The 20,527-nt window shown below is 31.4% G+C and overlaps 1 protein-coding gene across 1 annotated transcript in view; it reads right to left on the bottom strand.

Moving 5' to 3' along the window:
* Positions 1–20,527, bottom strand: part of LOC114331887 (uncharacterized) — a 507,499-nt gene that overhangs the window by 258,418 nt on the left and 228,554 nt on the right. The gene's annotated exons all lie outside the window — the stretch shown is intronic.

Genomic DNA, 20,527 nt, shown 5'->3' with positions numbered 1-20,527 from the left:
ATGTTTGGAATTGAAAGATCTTCATTTTTAAGCCTTAGAGAATAAAAAAAGTTATTTTTATAAATAAATATTGCAATTGCAAAAAACGGCCATTTTGGACCTATCGCAATAAAAAATTTACAAAATTAAACTTGCCATAGCCCAAATTGTAATTTTTTAAATTTACTACAACTTTCTATTTGATAGTTTTTTTTTTCTAAAATGAATATCCCAAGCTGCATAATAAAAAATCTTTAAAAATTGCAAATTTAACAAATGAAAAACGTCATAAATAAAAAAGCGCACAAAATTTTTCACCTAGAGCTAGGGCTATATATTATAAAACATAATAAGTAACCAATGACAATTTTAAGGGACTGCTAAAGAGTAAACATGCGGTGAATTATGTTTTGTTATTAAATTTATTTAGTCTGCATCTACAGCATCATAAATTTTGTTTTAGTATAATTGATAATATATATCTGTTTTAAATTTCATCTGAAACTCTTATACAGCTACTAACATGCTTTGTAACTTTGCGTTTTATCTAATGCATTAAAGCTGCAGCTATAAATATGCTGTCCCAACTTTACGAGCGGTATAATGTAGATGTTTGAAAAGGATAAATAAAGTTTCCAGTGCGCTTTATGCATTATCACTTTCAAGGCATGTTACGCTATTAACTTCGTGATAAGTGAAAAGACCTGGAACAAATATTTTAAAATCTTTGAATCCTTAAAAAATTAGGATAAAAAGTAGGGAGTCAATAAAGATTGCTACTACAGATAAAATCAAACAAGATAGAACTTTTTGTAATTTGATGAGGAAATGTTTAATAAACAACATATCAAAAAGTTCTACTTCAGAAGTGGGTGCTTAATTATTTATTGAAAAAACTAACTGCGAAATTAGTTGTTTTTTTTTTAAATAACTCCGAAAATATAAATCTTGGAAAAAACTGACTTGAACATTGAAAAATTCAGAAAATTTTACAAAAAAAATCTTATTTAAAGCTTTTCTAAAATTAAATCTATAGCTTCAATATTTTTTTATTAATGACGCTAAAGTCACCCTTCTCACAAACATTGTCGTATTGTAAACTAGCGTTCGGCGAAGTGCATATAATTCTTTGAATAATGGATCAAATAAAATTTTACAAACTGGACATGAAAGAAGGACAATTAAGATATTTAATGATTATAATAAAAAGAAATAAAATGTATGGACATAAGTACCTATGGTATGTACGGTATGGGGGGGAGTGAGACTTACATGAATTTTGTTTAAAAATTATTTAAAAATGTGTAACTAATACAATTTTACCAACAAAGCTCTCAAATTTGCTTAACTTACCTTTTAAACATCTTACTAAAAGATGTTTTATTAAAAAAAAAACTCAAAAATTTAATTCAAATGATACGACGCGCGACGTCTCAAAAAATATAATTTTTAAAAATTTCTTAGTTTTACAGAATTACTACCAATTTTAAGATCGTATAACTCAAGTATGAACAGATTTATTACAATTTTATAGGTTTTTTTAAAGCTTAGGATGCAGTCTTGAAAATGCACTTAACTATTTTATTTTAGAAATTAAATACACAATTTCTTTTTGAGAAAATTAAGAAAACTTAAAAAATGTAATAGAAAAACCTAAAATTACCAGTTAAAAAATGTTTTTACAAAGTGATCAAAACTTTTTTCTGTAAAACTTACCTAAAATACATTTAATAATAAGCTTCAACAATAATAAATGTTCAAAAAAATTTTTTTTTGAGCTCTTATACAGTATGTCTGCGTAACTTAGAACCTATTGATAACCTTTTTATTATTAGTTTTACGATAAAAAGTAATTCTTTATAAAATACTTCGCATCGCATATAATCTAAGATGCAACTATCACATATCAAATTTTATTAATTTTATACAAGGTATGTCAACAAATATGAATTTCTCTCAAGAGTAAAGTACCAAATTATTTCTCAATATCGAAAATTATATAAGTAAGAAAAGTTATTTGGAATTAAAAACTATGTTTTACTGCTCAATTACATCTTTCTAATTGAAATATTGTAAACTATAAATTAGTAAAGGCACTTAATTGTTTCGAAATACAAATTTTTTACATACCTCCTATAAAATTGAAAAAGATTGATATCTGATGGTTGAAGCGTAGATTATACACCAGGTGAAGCATTTTATGAAGAATAACTTTTTTTTCGTAAAATTGGTAATAAAATAGTCATCATAATTGTAATAAAATGATGATGGGTATATCGGGTATCAGTAATTTGAGAAAAAATTAATTATTTTTAATTAGAAGAACAAATGACAATTTTTGATAATAATAATATGGAAAATAAAGGTATGATCGAAGCGAAGATCGGTGGGATATGCGCATTTTATCAATGAAATTCGATATTTTTAAGACATTCTTGAAGCCGCTACAGATAAAATGTTTTAACAACCCATTAACCATTCCGAATTAGTGGATGGATATTATTACAGTTAAAATAATTAAGACGATAATGATTTAGTGAGTGAAATTTAAAGTTTTTTCTACTTTAATGACAAAAAAAGCAAGCTCATTTGCAGAACCCAATTAAAAATTATTTTGCACATCATATTTTACACATTATTTGGTTGAAAAATCTCATTTTTCTTGGCAAAATAATATATTAACGTGTCTGGACTATATTACAGTTCTGTTTATCTTAAAACAGATATGTTGCTATCAATATTAACACAGTGTTGCCAAACTGAATTTTGTTATTTTGAGTGTAAATTTTCCCACCGATCTCCGAGGGTACAATACTTTTCTCTTAATTCATATTTTTGACATGCCCCGTATAAAATCGATAAAATTTAATATCTGGTGGTTGAGTTTTAGATTGTACGCTATGCAGATAATGAATAATTACTTCTTTTCGTAAAATTGATAATAAAAAAGTTGCCCATATAGTTCTTAGCTACGCAGACATACTGTATAAAAGCTTTTGTATAAGAATTTTAAAATTGTAATGCAATATTAGGATTCAGCGTAATCAAAAACAAAATAGTTGATCAAAGTAAAATGATGAATTCAACGATATTTATAAAATTATTTACACAAAAGAATTGTTATTGTTTAAACAATTATTAAACAATTACTGGCAAAATCTGTGAGTAGAACTTTTTACTTTAACATGTATTCATCACTCTCTTTGCATTTCTCCACACAATTCTATCTTGGGTAATATCAATGTTAATCCCCTTTACCAGCATATCCTGCCTTATCGTCTCCCCCCAGGTCTTCTTTGGTTTTCCTCTCCTACTGCTTCCAGGGATCTGCACTTCAGCTATTCTTCGTATTGGGTAACTAACGTCTCGTCGTTGAACATGACCAAACCATCTTAACCTATGCCCTCTAATTTTGGCATCAATTGGTGCCACACGTAGACTTCCCCTAATATACTCATTTCTAATTTTATCCTTCTTTGTCACTCCACTTATCCATCTAAGCTTCACATTTCCGCCACATGCATTCGTTTTTCCTCTTTCTTTTTCACTGCCCATCATTCAGTACATGATAGCCGGTCGTATGGCTGTTTTATAGAATTTTCCCTTCAGCTTCATTGGAATTTTTCTGTCACACAACACACCACTCGCTTCTTTCCACTTCAACCATCCAGCCCTAATTCTACTGCATGCATCTCCAACTATTTCTCCATTAGTCCGTAATACCGATCATAGGTAATTAACACTATTGCTTTTTACAATCATTTCACCATACCATTTTATTTGTAGTAACTCCATCTTTAAATGAACTTGCAAATACTCTTAATTGGTCTGTGCCCATTATTGAATTGGCAAGTACCTAGCATTTTCGAGCCGGAAAACATGTTGCCCTTTGAGCATATATTCTAATATATCTAACAACATCGACTTGTAGTCACCATATTTTATCAAAATATAATATGTAAACCATATATTATGGGGTTACCACTTTAAATAGTGTGCTAGTTTCAAACTACTTAGCAGAATGCACTGAAGATGTACTGAATTGGAACGAAAACATTTTTGGATGACATTTTAGATAGTTTTTAATAAACGATTTTATACCAGTATACAATTTGAAGTTTTTGCTTCTGTATGAGTTTTCTTTTTGATTAATTAGTTTGATGAGCCATGTACTTAAAGTACTCCTTGCTGGAAGTATCAATATACGCATAATAATTCTTAGATATTACGTCTTTAGTGTCTTCCTTTACGAGATTGAAAATTGGAGTCTTACAGAAAATGCAATAAAATGATTAGAATACTTTGAAATGTAGTGCTACCGAAGTATGTTAAGGGTTTCATATATTCACCACACAACTAACATAACTATTCTCCAGAGACTAAGAAAAGAGAAAGAAATTATTAGCACCGTAAAGAACAGAAAATTGGCTTACTTCGGCCACATTATTCGTAGAAATAAATACTGACTTCTACAGTTGATTCTATAAGGCAAGATTGAGCGCATGAGACGCAATACCAAAATACAAAAAAAAAACTACTAAAAACCTACCCATATAATTACAAAGGAATAACGCTGATCCAGTCTACATCAAAATCGATGATCATAATTATTAACAAACGTCTTGTCACACAAGTTAATTAATATCGTAGGCATAGCACACGAACACCAAGTATTCAGGATCTACCACCGACACGTTCTTCATATTACGACAACTAGGAGAGAGGTCCATAGTTCAACAAAATTCTTCTACTGTGCTCTGTGGATCTCACAAAAACTTGTGACAGAGTCAATTGAAAGACATAATCCAAATCATGAAGCAGAAAGACGTCAATAGTAACACCTAGAAATAAGCAGGCAACTTAACAGGTAGACGGACCAAAGAAACAAACATGTCAACAATAATCAAGCAGGAGAATAGTCTCAGTTCAAATATCTTTATGCCAACCAACAATGGCTTCAAAATGCGAAACCGAGCCTTGAGTATCCCTGCTATGCGGATGATGTAATAATTATGGCAGAAAATTAAGACGACGTCCAGTGCTACTTTACAAATTCAATGCTACAATACACAAGTTACATGTTAATAGCACATGACAAGAAAAGTCAACAAGGTAGTAAGAAAATCGGAATACTTGGAGGATTTCATATGTAGGAATACATATTATCAACAAAGTCCGGATATATAGAGTGTCCCAAAAGTAGCGGAACGGTCGAATATTTCGCGAACCAAACATCGGATCGAAAAACTGAAAAATACCTATTCAATCATTTTCAAAAATCTATCCAATGACACCAAACACCAATCCCCACTACACCTCCTGGAGGTGGGGTGGGGGGTAACTTTAAAATCTTAAATGGAAATCCCCAGTTGTTCTTGCAAATTTGGATTCGTTACGTAAAAGTAGGCAACTTGTATTCAGGACGTTTTTTCGAACTGTGGATAGATGGCGCTATAATTGGAAAAACGATTTATCCTGATACCATAGATAAATTATAGAAACGGTCTAATATCTCACGAAATACACTTCCAAATGAGAAACCAAACAACAGATTTTTAATCTTTTTTGAAAACCTATCGAATAACACCAAATATGACCCTCCAACCCACCCCCTGTTTGTGGGGTGGGGGTAACTTTAAAATCTTAAATAGCAACACCCACTTTTTATTTCAGATTCGTATTCGTCATAAAAAATTAAGCAACATTTATTAGAAACATTTTTTAAAATTTCTGATAGATGACGCTAATAAATCGAATTTTTCCAATTAAGGCGCCATCTATTAACAATTCTAAAAAATGTTTCGAATAAATGTTCCTTAATTTTTCAAGACGGATCCAAATCTGTAATAAAAACTATTTAAGATTTTAAAGTTACCCACCACCCCACATTCAGGGGGTGGGTTGGAGGGTCATGTTTGGTGTTATTTGATAGGTTTTCGAAAAAGATTAAAAATTTGTTTTTTAGTTTCTCATTTGGAAGTGATTTCGTGAGATATTAGACCGTTTCTATAATTTACCTATGGTATCAGGATAAATCGTTTTTCCCAATTATAGCGCCATCTATCCACAGTTCGAAAAAATGTCTTGAATAAAAGTTGCTTACTTTTATGTAACAAATTAAAATCTGCAAGAAAAACTGGGGGTTTCCATTTAAGATTTTAAAGTTACCCCCAACCCCATATCCAGGGGCTGTAGTGGGGGTTGGTATTTGGTGTCATTGGATAGATTTTTGAAAATGATTGAACACGTATTTTTCAGTTTTTCGATCCGATGTTTGGTTCGCGAAATATTCGACCGTTCCACTACTTTTGGGACACCCTGTATAAAGCATGTGTCAGTACTAGCATACGCAGAGGAAACAAGAGCTGAAACGTTGCTCATAAAAAAGATTGATTAGGACTGCAGAAACTAAAGAAATCATAAGAAAAATTTCTACTAGAGATAAAATAAGGAATGAGGACACAGGAAGAGAAACTGAAGTCTAGGATGTGATAATATTGACATAAACACGATGCCCCAAATGGATAGATTATGTGAACAGAATGGACCCAGGAAGTATCGCGAAATGAAAGAAAAAAATATATTAACCCAATACAGAAAACCACTAGGGGGACCCGAGGAGGTTGGATATCAACATCACAAGAGCTGTGATGATAGAATAAATAGGATCATTTCCTACAAGAAGAAGAAAAAGGAAAAAATGATCTTAGATTGTTTTAGAAATCCCGTTCATCCTCTTTGACAAGTATTTTTAATAAATAATTTTTATAAAAATTATTGTCTCAATATCGTATATCATGTCCATGTCTCAGTTTAAACGAAGGCAGTTTTTTCGATATAATGGATAATTTCAAGGTCGATAAATAACTTTATTGGAATCGCCTTACTACATACAAAACATGATAATTATTATCCAAGAGTATCTCCATTAAACTTTTATGAAGTTAAAAGTTATTAAATGTAACAAAAATGCGAAGAAAAGTTTTCATTTATGTATTATTATTTATTATTCAAATAATAACAATACAATTATATCGATTCGCTTATATGGTTTTAATAATACGGGAATTATAATCATACTAACTAAATTCTCGTTTACAAAAACCTTAATGTAATAATGAAAATAATAAACAGTTACATAATGTTACATAACATAATAGTTTTAATATATTTTTATTATTTTTTATATATTATAATATATAAAAAAAATTGTATACAGGGTGTTTCATTATTAGTTGACCATATAGGGGAAAGGTAGGTAAAGTGGAATAATTACCGATTCAAGCTTGTATCCCGGTAGAAGTATTCGTCTTAAAAGTTTGAGTTTATGGAAGAAGCCACTTACGTTATAGCCTTACGTAGTACTGTTAAGAAATTAAACTAATATATCACCACTTCGGAGAAAAACGTCAAAAGTAAAAGTGGTGTAATATTCCACTTTACCCGCCATATAGGAGGTAAAGCGGAATACAAAAACTTAAAATGAATTAATATTATTTATTCAACTAAGCATATAAACAGAGCTCAGGAACATTGAAAAACCCTCGTCTTAACTGTTTTGGTTCATTAATAATCATTTTAATGTCCTTAATGTTGTAATCTAATACATCATCTTTATTAGGCCATTTGAAATATTTTTGCGTCCTTTCGATACACTCTACAGGCGCTGATTCACCTGATTTTGAAATTACTAAACCGGGAAATGTTTGTCCGTTGTACTCTACAGCTACATATATCCCTTCCTTAATATCTTCTGTTTTTATGGTAGGAATTTGAACTGGTAGGTCCAACTCTGAACCGCTGTCGGTGTCACTATAAATGCTGATGTTTGCATCATCTTCTTCTTCGCTGTCGCTTTGAAATAGTTGCTTCGTAACTTTCTTGGTTGGATTTTTTGGGGTCGGAGCCTTCAAATTCTTTAACTCTTCAATAAAAGGGGTAGAAGTTGCTACTACAGTTTTTCCTGATCGAGCCCTTTTCTTCGTTGGATTTTCGATATTTGAAGCGACCCGTGGGATAGGTAAAATATCCGCAGGACTAACAATAGTCTTATGGAGGAAAATGTCATTTGACACTGGAGTGGACGCTGATGGCAGGTTAGATGTAGCGAGTAGAGGCCCAGGACGATCAGTTGTATCTGCAGCCACGAAAACGTTTGGATCAGGTCTCTAAAACGGCCAAATACCCGTCTTCTTAAATCCTGAGATAGCTGTTGCCATACTAGCTGCCTTCAAGTAAGCTTCTCCGAAGAGAGGACCGACATCATGAATCGTCACAACTTTTCCCGGGTGGGTTCGCAGCCAAACTCGCACTGCCTGTTCATAGAAGGTCGACATGGGATACATAAATGATACGTCCAGTGGCTGAACTCGATGTGTGCAATGTGGTGGTAGCACCAGGATGTCTACAAAGTTTTTCTTAGCAAGCTCAAGACTTCAATGTTTTTTATGTGGGTTGAATGGCCATCTAAAATTAGTAAAACCCTGTCCTCGGAGGTAGGCTTCGCAAATTTAATAAAATGGTGAAACCAAGCCGTAAAGATTTCGGTCTGCATCCATCCAGAAGCATGCGTGAAAATTTTGGTATTCAGAGGAACTCCAATGTCGAATGTCAAGTGATGTCTCACCCGTGGAAAAATAAGAGCAGGAGGGATGTATTCCCTTGCAGCGTTGAAGCAAATTTCTGCAGTTGTAAGCGTACCTCTTTCAGCTGATGATAAAACTCCTACTTGCTTTTTCCCCTTTTTTGAAATAATCTTTGAAGGCTTATTTGGCACGGTAGAGATTCCGGTTTCGTCACAAGTATAGATGCGGTTAGGTTTGTAGTTCTGTTTTTGGTATAAGTCTTCCAATAATTCAAAGAACTTTCCGACACTAACTGCGTTAAATGCTGACGCTCGCGCTGCTGACGTTTTTTCTGGAAGTCGAAGTGAAAGAACTGGGTGCCGTTTCATGAAACCAAGCAACCATACTTTACCAGCTTCTTTCTTCTCATTATTGAATCTATGTTCAATGTTATTTCGTATGGCAAACTCGTAGGTAAGATATTTTAAGTCAGAAATAGTTAGCCCAAACAGGCGTTCTTCCATTTTAAGAATATAGTCTACCAACATCCTCTCTTGATCTACCGTGAACACGCAACGGAATCGTCCAAGTTGCTTCACTAAACGTTCTTCTGGTGGTCGCTTTAATCTTCTAAAAAGAGTTGTCGATGGAATGTTATATTGTTTTGCAGAAGAATGAATTGATAAACCACCTTGACATGCAGTTAGAGCCTCAGCCATTGCCTTCTCGTCCCAACTCTGCTGCGAAGTCTTTCGTTTGTAAAAATTAGGCATGCCAAAAAAATGTTGTCACTTAATAACATTGTTAAACTTTTAGGAGGTAAAGTGGAACGTCATTACGCTTTACCCGCATACGTTTCATTCCACTTTACCCGCATCAACATTTTTTCTGTACAAACACGATAGCTACTAACCAAACGTGCTAATAAGTTAAAGAAAGAGTATTTATGTCCACAAATAACCATTTTATACAATAGATAATAAATACGGTTAGAAAAACTTACCTGTTGCTGATAAGAAATTTCGTCTTAGTCACCAAATATTACAATTTTTTGTTAAAAAACAATGATCTTGTTTAACTCACATGAACATATCAATGAAAGTGCGCCATATTGAAGTGAATATTGCCAAATGTCAAAAGGTATATTGTGGTAGGAGTTACAACAAAAACCGCCAATTTTGAAATTAAATTTTAAGCTTATTCCGCTTTACCCACCCATTCCACTTTACCTACCTTTCCCCTACTAACTGGAGAAACCTTAGCACAAAATACGAAGATTTAACCTAAAACACTTAAATAAAATATTGTTCCTTACTGAGTTACAGGGTGTTTTATCTTAAAATTTAAAAACTATTTTTGCTCAGCATTTTAAAACTATTCGACGTATCCTTTTCATTCTGGTAGGAAGTATATAGGTACTGTACAAACTACTAAATTATGTTAAACAAACGTTTGTGGCTATTACCAGAGGCGCACGACGGGGGAAAGTGAATGGTTGATCCTTTCCAAATTCTACGCCACTGGCGAAATTGCTATTTTAGTTCAATTTTTGGATCCTTCTGTACTTTCTATGAAAATAATATAATCTTCATTCGTAACGATAAAGTCATCAGTTTTCGAGATCTTTGAAGTTAAAAATGAAACGACACGGTTATTTTGATTAATCTATTGTGTCGCTTCATTTTTATTTTCAAATATCTCGAAAATTAATCAGTTTATCGTTACGAATAAAGAGGATAGCATTTTCATAAAAAATCTTGCAAAATAAAAAAATTACACTAAAATAGCAATTTTTTCAGTGGCGTAAAATTTGGGAAGGTTCAACCAATCACTATCCCCTGTCGTACGCTTCTGGTAGTAGCTAGAAACGTTTATTTATCTTAATTTAGTTAGGTGTACAGTACGTACACTTTCTGCTAAGCATGATAAGGATACGCCAAATAGTTTGAAAGTACTGGGTACAAATAATTTTTAAATTTTAATTATATGAATCATATCATAATTTAATCAAAATAACTGTGCCGTTTCATATTAAACTTCAAATATCTCGAAAACTATGACTTTATCGTTACCACTGAAGACTATATTATTTACGTAGAAAGTATTGAAAAATCTAAAAATGGTACTAAAATACTAGTTCCTCCACTAACGTAGAATTTGAGAAGGGTCAACCATACACCATCCCCTGTCGTACGTCTTTGGTAGTAGCTAAAAACGTTTGTTTATCATATTTTAGCAGTGTGTATATTAATCGCACTTTCTGCCAAGTATGAAAAGGATACGTTAAATAGTTTAAAAATGCTAAGCAAAAATAATTTTTAATATTTTAGATAAAACACCCTGTAACTCAGTAAGGAACCACATTTTATTTAAGTGTTTTAGGTTAAATCTTCGTATTTTGTGCTAAGGTTTCTCCAGTTACTATATGGACAATTATTAATAAAACACCCTGTATATAACTTTTTATCTATATAAATAAAAATGAATGTTTGTATGTAGTGTGTATGTATGTATTGTTATGATCTACTTTTTACTACTTTAATATATCTTAATCTTTATTTGATTACTCCAATTAATTATTTAATCACTTATCCAATTGTCGCAAATCATACAAAAAAATTAATAAAAAATCTCAGGGTGCCTTTTTATAATACAAAAAAAAAATATCTAAATTATCTTATACTTATCTTCTCTCGTGGTTTCAGTATCTCTTAGTTGGTTCTAATCGGGAAAAAATATTAGGAAAAGGAATTAAATAGAAATATAAAATAAGCATACAGAATTTTATTATCAAATTTAATACTCTAAAAATCGATCAAATTTAAAACCTGTGGACACAGCTGTCCGAATGAAATTTTTACCACTTAAATTTATTCTAGTTAAAAAAACAATTTATCGGTTTGTTCCCGATGACTTTGATGAAACAAGCTAAACAAACAAATTTAGGTATTCGCAAATTACCTATACTTCCTATTTACTTTTTGAAATATTGGAATCTTAATTCATATGCTTTTACTCAAAATTTATTTCCCGAACATAAAAATATCTTTCACATTAATTGACTGACCTTTAGCTTCACTCACTCTGATGTCTTCTCTTGACCCAAAACAGCTCTCCCTCGTTGACTATGTTAGGCTACCCATCAAAGCCCTCTCCGTTCTCCAGCTTCAAATCTATCAGCATACCAGCACTAATTCTCCAACAATACACAAACTCCAAAAATTCTCTCCTCTCCTTCCCACAATAATACAGAATCAAAGAGGTATTTCCTCTCAATTTGATCTGTCTCTCGTTCCACTTTTCAGTTCTATTCTCCACTATCAAAACACCCACTGGTACTTGCTATCTAACTATCCACGAAAACGTTGACTGCTCTTCAGCGATGCCAATAACATAAATGAGTTCCTCTTTCCAAAACTACCTCAACATTCAAAACAAAACTTTCCCCATTCCAAAGTGCCTAGCCAATCAGAAACATTTATCTCCCCACCTTCCTCTCTTTACATTCGAAAACAAAACAGTCATTCTTTCAAAAATATTCCTACTCAAACTTATGACTTTTCGGAAATTATAATTATCTAAATATTCCTATCATTAAACAAACATATTTAAAATTCCAAACTTTCTTTACCTCAATTTCCTAAGAACTAATTACTGTGGCATGCATAACAAAACACCGTTATAATCTCCAAATACCCTGAACAATTATGGTCTATTCATATCACTTTCTTTCCTAATGTTTTATTTTTCAGGGAAAAAACTTACTAACGATAAATCACTTCTTAAAAACTACTTATAATAAATAGTTACAAATCAATGTACAGGGTGGATCAAATTTTTGTACCCGCGTTATATTAAAAAAAAATTAAAATTTTTATTCTATTTTTGATTGATAAATTGAAACACAATAGTATGTATGTATGTATGTATGTATGTATGTATGTATGTATGTATGTATGTATGTATGTATGTATGTATGTATGTATGTATGTATGTATGTATGTATGTATGTATGTATGTATGTATGTATGTATGTATGTATGTATGTACGTATGTATGTATTTACCTTATAGACTCGCAAACTATGGATTTCATCATATGATGACCTTAATCAAAGTTGTCGTACATGATCCCGGGAAGGTTTCTCAGTTGGTACGACCAACCTAAGTGAAAATTGGGCTTGCCCCCCCCCCCCCATAATTATTTTTTATCTTTTTGGACAAACTTTTCTTTTCTAATTTTATATGACGTAGAACTAAAATATATATTTAACCCTAAATTTTCAGTTTTCTATCACCAATTGTTATTTTTTAATAGCCATCTAAATATTACCTCTTCTATATAAATGTTTGTATGTATGTATGTATGTATGTATGTATGTATGTATGTATGTATGTATGTATGTACCTTATAGACTCGCAAAATATGCATTTGACCACATGATGACCTAAGCAAAATTGTCGTTATCGTGGGGGATGGCGGGGGGACGTGCGCCGGAAATTTGTCGTGGATCGATGGAATTAACGAATTAAAATTAGATAAAGTGTGCGATATTGTAAGATTTGTGAAAAGTTAAATACGGCTATGGCTGGGATATAAGACAAGGATATACAAAGACAATAACGAAAATATTACAATAGAAGCTGATAGGCAGACGAAAAAAAAATGTGTGTGTACTTTGTACGCACGTAAGAAGATATTCTTCTATTATATAATAGGTAATTTAAACGAAGTAAATATACTTAAAAGGTTATTTGTACTTATTTTATTTAAAAATCAAACTAACTTTCTTATCTACCACTTTCAAAAAAGAAGAATATCTTCAAAAATTATATAATAATATACTTACAATCATAAAATCTATAAAAAAAAATAAAAAAATAATAACTTGCTTGGGGCTTGAACCCACTTCACGTCTACCGCGCCGTACGAAAATTGACGGTATTTCAAACTGCACCACATTCGCGTATACGTCACGTGGGAATATACACAAACTAAACGTTTACACCAGAAATTTATATGAATTTAATAAAATTATTAGTTTGATTTTTGTCGAAATAAAATACAACAAAATATAGAGTAAGAAAACGATATATGAGATGAAGATTTGTAGAAGGTTTGTTCGTAATCAGAATATGTAAATTAAAGCATTGCCTACTAATAGGTAACTACATTATTTTGTTTACATTTTCCAAATAGATAGGTATTGAAACTATTAGGTATTTCCAACTGAAACATTTAGAATTACGTACCTGCGGCTTTTCAAAACTATTTAAAAACTCACTATAATTATAAATTTGATTTTATTTCTGTCCACACATCAATAAAACTAATATTATACAATATTTTTGTTTACCGATAACCTCCATATTGAACAATTATTGACAGATCATTTCAAAATTTCAACACCCAATCAGAGCCCGTATAACGATTAATACCATACTGTCGGTGTGCGCATGCGCGCGGATCAATAAAATTTTACCCTCAATCGATTCGCCGCTAAAGAAGAATATCTTCAAAAAGGAAGGTCCAAAACGAGACGGTTGTTTGACGTAGAAGACGACTTGAAAACTATGAATATAATCTTTAATTGAATATGCTGATCCGCATATTTAATCAACGATATAATAAAATGGATAAGAATTACGTAACGAAAGTCTAAATGGTAGGGCATAGCAAGACAGGCAAAGACTTATCCTGGGTTGTCAAAAGAAGAAGAATAATTAAAAATACATACAACACTTAATTTTGTCCATTTTATCACCTACCCCTATTTTTTAATAGCCATATTTGTAATTTAATAAATTTTAACCATGTTCGATAAAATCCTTTTATATTTTTACGAACGGCAAAAAAATATTGCTTATCAGAATGAACTAAATTGATAGGTTTATATTGGGTAATACATAATATTTTATAAGTATTTTTTTGATTTTCTGTTAATTTTTATTTATTGAACTTTGACACATAAATATGTAACACAACATAATCTTTTACATTTAAAGGGTTTTTACCCAACATATTTTGGTGACTCAGGCATGCTATTTTTTGGCTTTTGAACACTTATTATGGCGGCGGGTGTAATTTCCTCACCAAAATAATTTTTTGCCTGCGTTTAAAAGGGTATGTCTTAATCCCACAGGCATTTTCCTCACCAAGACCAAAATGGTTATTTCAGTTATTTCAGGTAGATTTTACTAAAAGGCATTCAATTGAATTATTTATCTGCTATTAATAGGTCTGGATCCCGCGTATGAAAAAAAAGTTGATTAATAGCAAGCTGAAAATTTGTTAATAGCTTAAGGGCGTCTAGTCGGATAAACTTTGATATATGCGAACACTGGAACAGGGGCAGTTTTAATTGTGGAACAGGTTAAAAATTTGGAACGGTCAGACCACGAAAACGGCACATTTATTTTGTCCGACAGAACAGACTTAAACTCTCCGAACATAGATTAAACTCTCATGCAAAAATCAGACTGCTATTTATCACCTGTCATAAGTCCTGTCATTTGACGTATTCTACATGTTCCACTCATTAAAACGCTCATTTGGTGATAAATAGCAGTCTGATTTTTGCATGAGAGTTTAATCTCTGGACGTAGAGTTTAAGTCTGTTCTGTCGGACAAAATACATGATGTGCCGTTTTCGTGGTCTGACCGTTCCAAATTTTTAACCTGTTCCACAATTAAAACTTCCCCTGTTCCACTGTTCCCATATATCAAAGTTTGTCCGACTAGACATTCTTAAGCTATTAACAAATTTTCAGCTTGCTATTAATCGACTTTTTTTTCATACGCGGGATCCAGACCTATAAATTACAGTAGGTACCTATAATTAATAATAATTAATTAATTAATTATAGTATTTTATTTTTAGTCACAATTGGAATTTTGACAAAAATGGCATGTTTAATAGAAAGTGATCGCGGTAAACCTTACGCGGTATTGGTATTTGAAAATTTTATTTTTTATAAAGTGAAAGTTTTAAAAAGTTAAGAAGTGTTCTGGAGAATAAAACAACTTGTAGTGCGAAATTTTTTACTATTAGTGCAACTTTTACAATGTCTAGAAGTAGCCGAAAACATAATCATGAACCAGATTGTCAGAAGTTAGATCGAAAAATTGTTTCTAACTATTGTAAACGTAAAGCCGAAGAGAATTGAAAAACCAGCAAAAATTATATGCCAAGCACTTGCAGCTAATTTGTCTGAAACAATTACTACGATTGTTCCTTCCAATATTGAGACTTCCTTCCAATATTGATGAGGTTCAAGAATTTGTGACGGGGTGTGCTCACAAAACAACCAAGGGGGAAAATTTTCTCTTTATAAACTGTGTCAAAAGTAGGATAATTGTATTTAGTTGTGAAACAAATATAAGACTTTTAGCCACATTGAATTTTATTATATGGATGGCATATTATCTTATTGTACCACATATTATTATTTGCAATTATTCATTATTCATGCCCTTATTTAGGGTATTTTAAAATATACCTTTACAACAATTCTAGTATTTTTTCAAGAAAATTTGTTTAATTTAATAATATTTTGTATTTCGATTAGTCCGTTCTTTAACGGTAAAATATTGCAAAACCTCTAAATTTTAAAGAACCGCTTGGATTGACATGAAATTTGGCATACACAGAGCTAACAAGTCAAAGAAAAAAGTGATATTGTGCCGATATGTGCTTTTGCTCCGGGGGTGCTTTTCACCCCCCTTAGGAGTGAAAAAGTATTCGTCCAAAGTAAGTCCGGAAATTGATAAACTGACTAATTTTAAGTAACTTTTGTTCTATAGAGTTTTTTCACTAAGTCAATACTTTTTGAGTTATTTGCCAGTGAATATGTTCATTTTTTCAACAAAATAACAACATTTTTGGGCGGTTTTTTGCAAATAACTCAAATAGTACATATTTTGTCGAATAAACATTTGTAGCAAAAATATAGCCTGTAAAAAATTTAAAAAAATGGTGTATATATCGCGTTTCTATACCTAGTAGAAGCAGAGTTATAGCTACTTAAAAATAGGCTCATATTCGTCAAATTAGAAATGGAATATTTTAACGTGAAATAACCAAAAATGAAGCACATTTCGGGGAAAACTCATTACAACTTATTTTAAGTGTTTAAAAAAAGGTTCAGTTTTGTTTTATAAAAAAAACTGTGGCATCAAAAGTAAACAAGTTAAGCTCAAAATAAAGTTAGTCTCTTTTTTTTTGGTAAAAAAATCGGGAAAATCACCCCCTAATTAGTATCTCAAATGAACTTAATCGTTACGACTTCACAAGTTTCTTAACCCGTTTATGTATTGTTTATATGATCTGTAAGTTTCATCGGTTCAAAGTCCTTATTTTCGAAAGGGCTGTAGTAAAAAGGGGTTGAACGTGTCACTCATTACGAATGTATGCAAATTTAGAAACACCAAATCTCAATCAATTTTTATCTAACAGAAAAACCAAAGAATACATGATATTCAGAAAAGCAATTCTGACTTTTTTTGTTTTTTCGAGATTTTTGGTATCTCTAACAATTTTTAAGTTATTTTGAAAAAAAGCATATTTTTCAAAATTAAAATTTTTAAAAATTTTATTTTAAAACCAAATTTTTTCCAAAATAAGCTCTTTGAATCGATGAAACTTACAGATCATATATAAACACAACATAAGTAAAACAATTTGTGGAGCGGTAACGATTAATTTCATTTAAGTTGCTAATTAGGGGGTGGTCATCCCGATTTTTTTTGCCAAAACAAAAGCGACCAACTTTATTTTGAGCGTATCTTGCTTAAATTTAATGTTAGAAACTTTTTATAAAAACAGAAATAAAGCTTTCTTTAAACACTTTAAAAAAGTTATAATGGGTTTTTCCCAAAAAGTGCTTAAATTTTTGGATATTTCACTTCGAAATATTCTATTTGAAATTTGGTGAATATGAATCTATTTTTCATTGTCTATAACTCTGGTTTTACGAGGTTCAGAGACCACGCGTAGACTATTTTTTTTTATTTTTAAAGGGTATATTTTTGTTAAGAACGTTTTTTTCGACAAAATACTTACTTTTTGAGTTGTTTGCGAATAACCGTCTAAAAATGTAGTTATTTTGTTGGAAAATGAACATATTCACTCACAAATAACTCGAAAAGTGTTGACTTGGCGAAAAAGCTCTATAGAACAAAAGTTACATAAAATTAGTCAGTTTATCCATTCCCGGACTTATTTTAGACTTATATTTTTTCACTCACAAGAGGGGGTGAGAGTCACCCCCAGGGCAAAAGCACACATCGGCACAACATCACTTTTTTTCTTTGACTTGTTAGCTATGAGTATGCCAAATTTCATGTCAATCCAAGCGGTTCTTTAAAATTTAGAGCAAAAACCGTGAAAGAATGGACTAGATAAAGACTTTCGAAGTGGAAGTCAATACGTCAATAAAATCATTTTTCCAACTTAAACTGTGACTTATTTCCCAATTAGAATAATAAATTACAGTGGAACCCCGATAAGTCGGCCCCCGATAACCCGGAAGTCCGGCTAACCCGGACCGATTTTCATCAGATAAACATTTTGATTTTCAATATTTTGTATTTTTCAATTTAATTGTGGCTTATTTCCAATCAAAATAGTTAATTATCAGACAATCCTTTCAACAATAAAAGTGTATGTAATATAATATTTGAGGACTCTCTGTGTCGTGTACTTATGTGTGTAATTTGAACACGAGATTAAAAATTACTCATAGTACACGCCGCAGAAACAACAGCCAGCTGTCTGTAGTATCTATGTATTCCTTTTTATTTCAAACTGTCAGCATTGTTTAGGAAAGACTATTTAAAAAATTCTTTTATAAACAATGGTCTTTAGTATTGTGTCTTGTATTGTTTGGGTTTGGTGTTTTTTTTAGAATTGTAATGAGTAGGTAATATGTACTGTGCATATTTATAAAAATATTTCATGTTATTTCAATTCTAACGGAGTTTATCTGTAAGTATACCGTATTTTATTAATTTTTACCATATTCTCCGGTTATCTCGGATTTTCGATAACCCGGATCGGTCGTGGTCCCGATTAATCCGAGTTATCGAGGTCCCACTGTACATAAATGACACAGAGAAATAGCTTCAGAACAATACAAATAGCACACACTAGACAAAGGACAAACAGTTTAAAAAATTATTCGGGGACTACATTATGGGCAATGTAAGGAGATAAAATGATTTTTGTGTCATTTTGGTTACGTTACTTAGGTAATTAAGTTTCCTATTAATGATCTTTCAAACATTATATTCTCGATGATCTCGAGAAGTTAATATTGATGAGGATAAAAACGGCATTTTTTATTATTAAAATGTTATTATTGGGTATGTGCACATACTATATGTATGTACATAATATCCTTATATTTAATATTTTAGCAAGAAGTATTTATTATCTGTCGTGGCTGAATGGATCAAGTAATCCAAAGCCGTTAACAAAAAAAAAACGGAATAAATAAATAAGCATTCGTTGGCATCAGTTTTGAGCAATTTTATTTCACAGCTACGAAAGCCAAGATAAGTGTATATCAATCATAAATTAAAAACTTGCCATGTAAAAGAAAAATGAATAATGCGTCTAGGTCTCATTTATTAAAAAAGCTCAAGGGAATTTCAGCTCTGAATATATATTTGAAATAATTACCATTTTTATAGTCTAAGGGAATAATGGAAGCCGTAAAGTGTTTCTTCATTATTTTTGAAATAATACATTATTAATTTATTACAATATTTTGCGAAAATATCTTTTATAACAGGTGAAGTTTTGAAACACAATAGAAACTATATTTACAGAATAAACAAAAAATGGGTATCGTAAAGGTTACCCCCCGTTAAGATAGGCAAAATGCCCTCACTCTCAGAATTCAATTTTTTAAATTTTTTTACGTTCTGTGGAATTAAAAAATGAGATAACTCGAATTTTCAGCTCGCCACCCCCTTACCCCTCCCCCACAAACAAAAACGTAGATTTTTAGATTTAATTTTTTTTAGTTGGGTTGCAATTGATTAAAAAATTTCAAAAAATTCACACATATAGCTGAGGCTTTTACAAAATATGTCCATTTTTTATGGACCCTTAGGTCGAGTGTACATAACCTCATTTTTTTTTTAAATTTGTTAAAACCTATAACTTTTTTTTCGAGGGTGTTGCAGGTCCATTTTTTGCATTTTGGGTATTTTATCAAAAGCTATCTCTCTGATTTTTTTCAGATTTTTCCGTTAGCTGCGCCATCTTGAAAACTCCGGAAAACTGTTTTTTTAGGGGGTTTTGGGGATTTCCTCCATTTTATAGACTGCTACATAGAGCAACTCAAGGTTTTGTTAATAGATTATGTATAATTTGAAATAACTGAGTATATTAGGTTATTCAAAAATTGGGCGAAACATTTTTAAACCCCCCAAAAAGTATGTTTGTTTAAAGTTTTGATATGTTTTGAGGTCGATACAGCCTGACAATTTTTTTTATCTTTGTACGTTCTGTATGATTTAAAAAAATTATAACTCACCGCAAATTTTAGCCCACTTCCCCTATTCCCCCTCCCCCACAGCCAAAAATGTCAATTTTTCGATTTTTTTTTTTTAAGTTGGTTTGCAATTAAATTATAAATGTTGTTCTGAAGCTATTTCTTTGTGGCATTTTTGTAATTAACTATTCTAAATAGGAAATAAACCACAATTTAACTAAAAAATGATTTGATTTTCCATCTGTAATGCGATAGAGAGAATTCGATAATCTGTGACGCACTGAAAAATTGGTTTGGGACGAAATAAGTCAGATTAAATTAAATTATTAGAAGATTTTTTTAAAAAGCAACATTTTTGTTTAATTTATTAATATTTTTATTTTGACAACGACGTTCGTGGTGGACGTCGAAACGTTAATAAAATTATTTTTTAGTTAAATTGTGGCTTATTTCGCATTTAGAATAGTTAGTAATTATTAAATT

This window comes from Diabrotica virgifera, chromosome 4 (genome assembly GCF_917563875.1).
Source record: "Diabrotica virgifera virgifera chromosome 4, PGI_DIABVI_V3a".
NCBI lineage: Eukaryota > Metazoa > Arthropoda > Insecta > Coleoptera > Chrysomelidae > Diabrotica > Diabrotica virgifera.
Note: the sequence above shows the minus strand (reverse complement) of the source record. Positions and strands in the feature narration are given on the sequence as shown.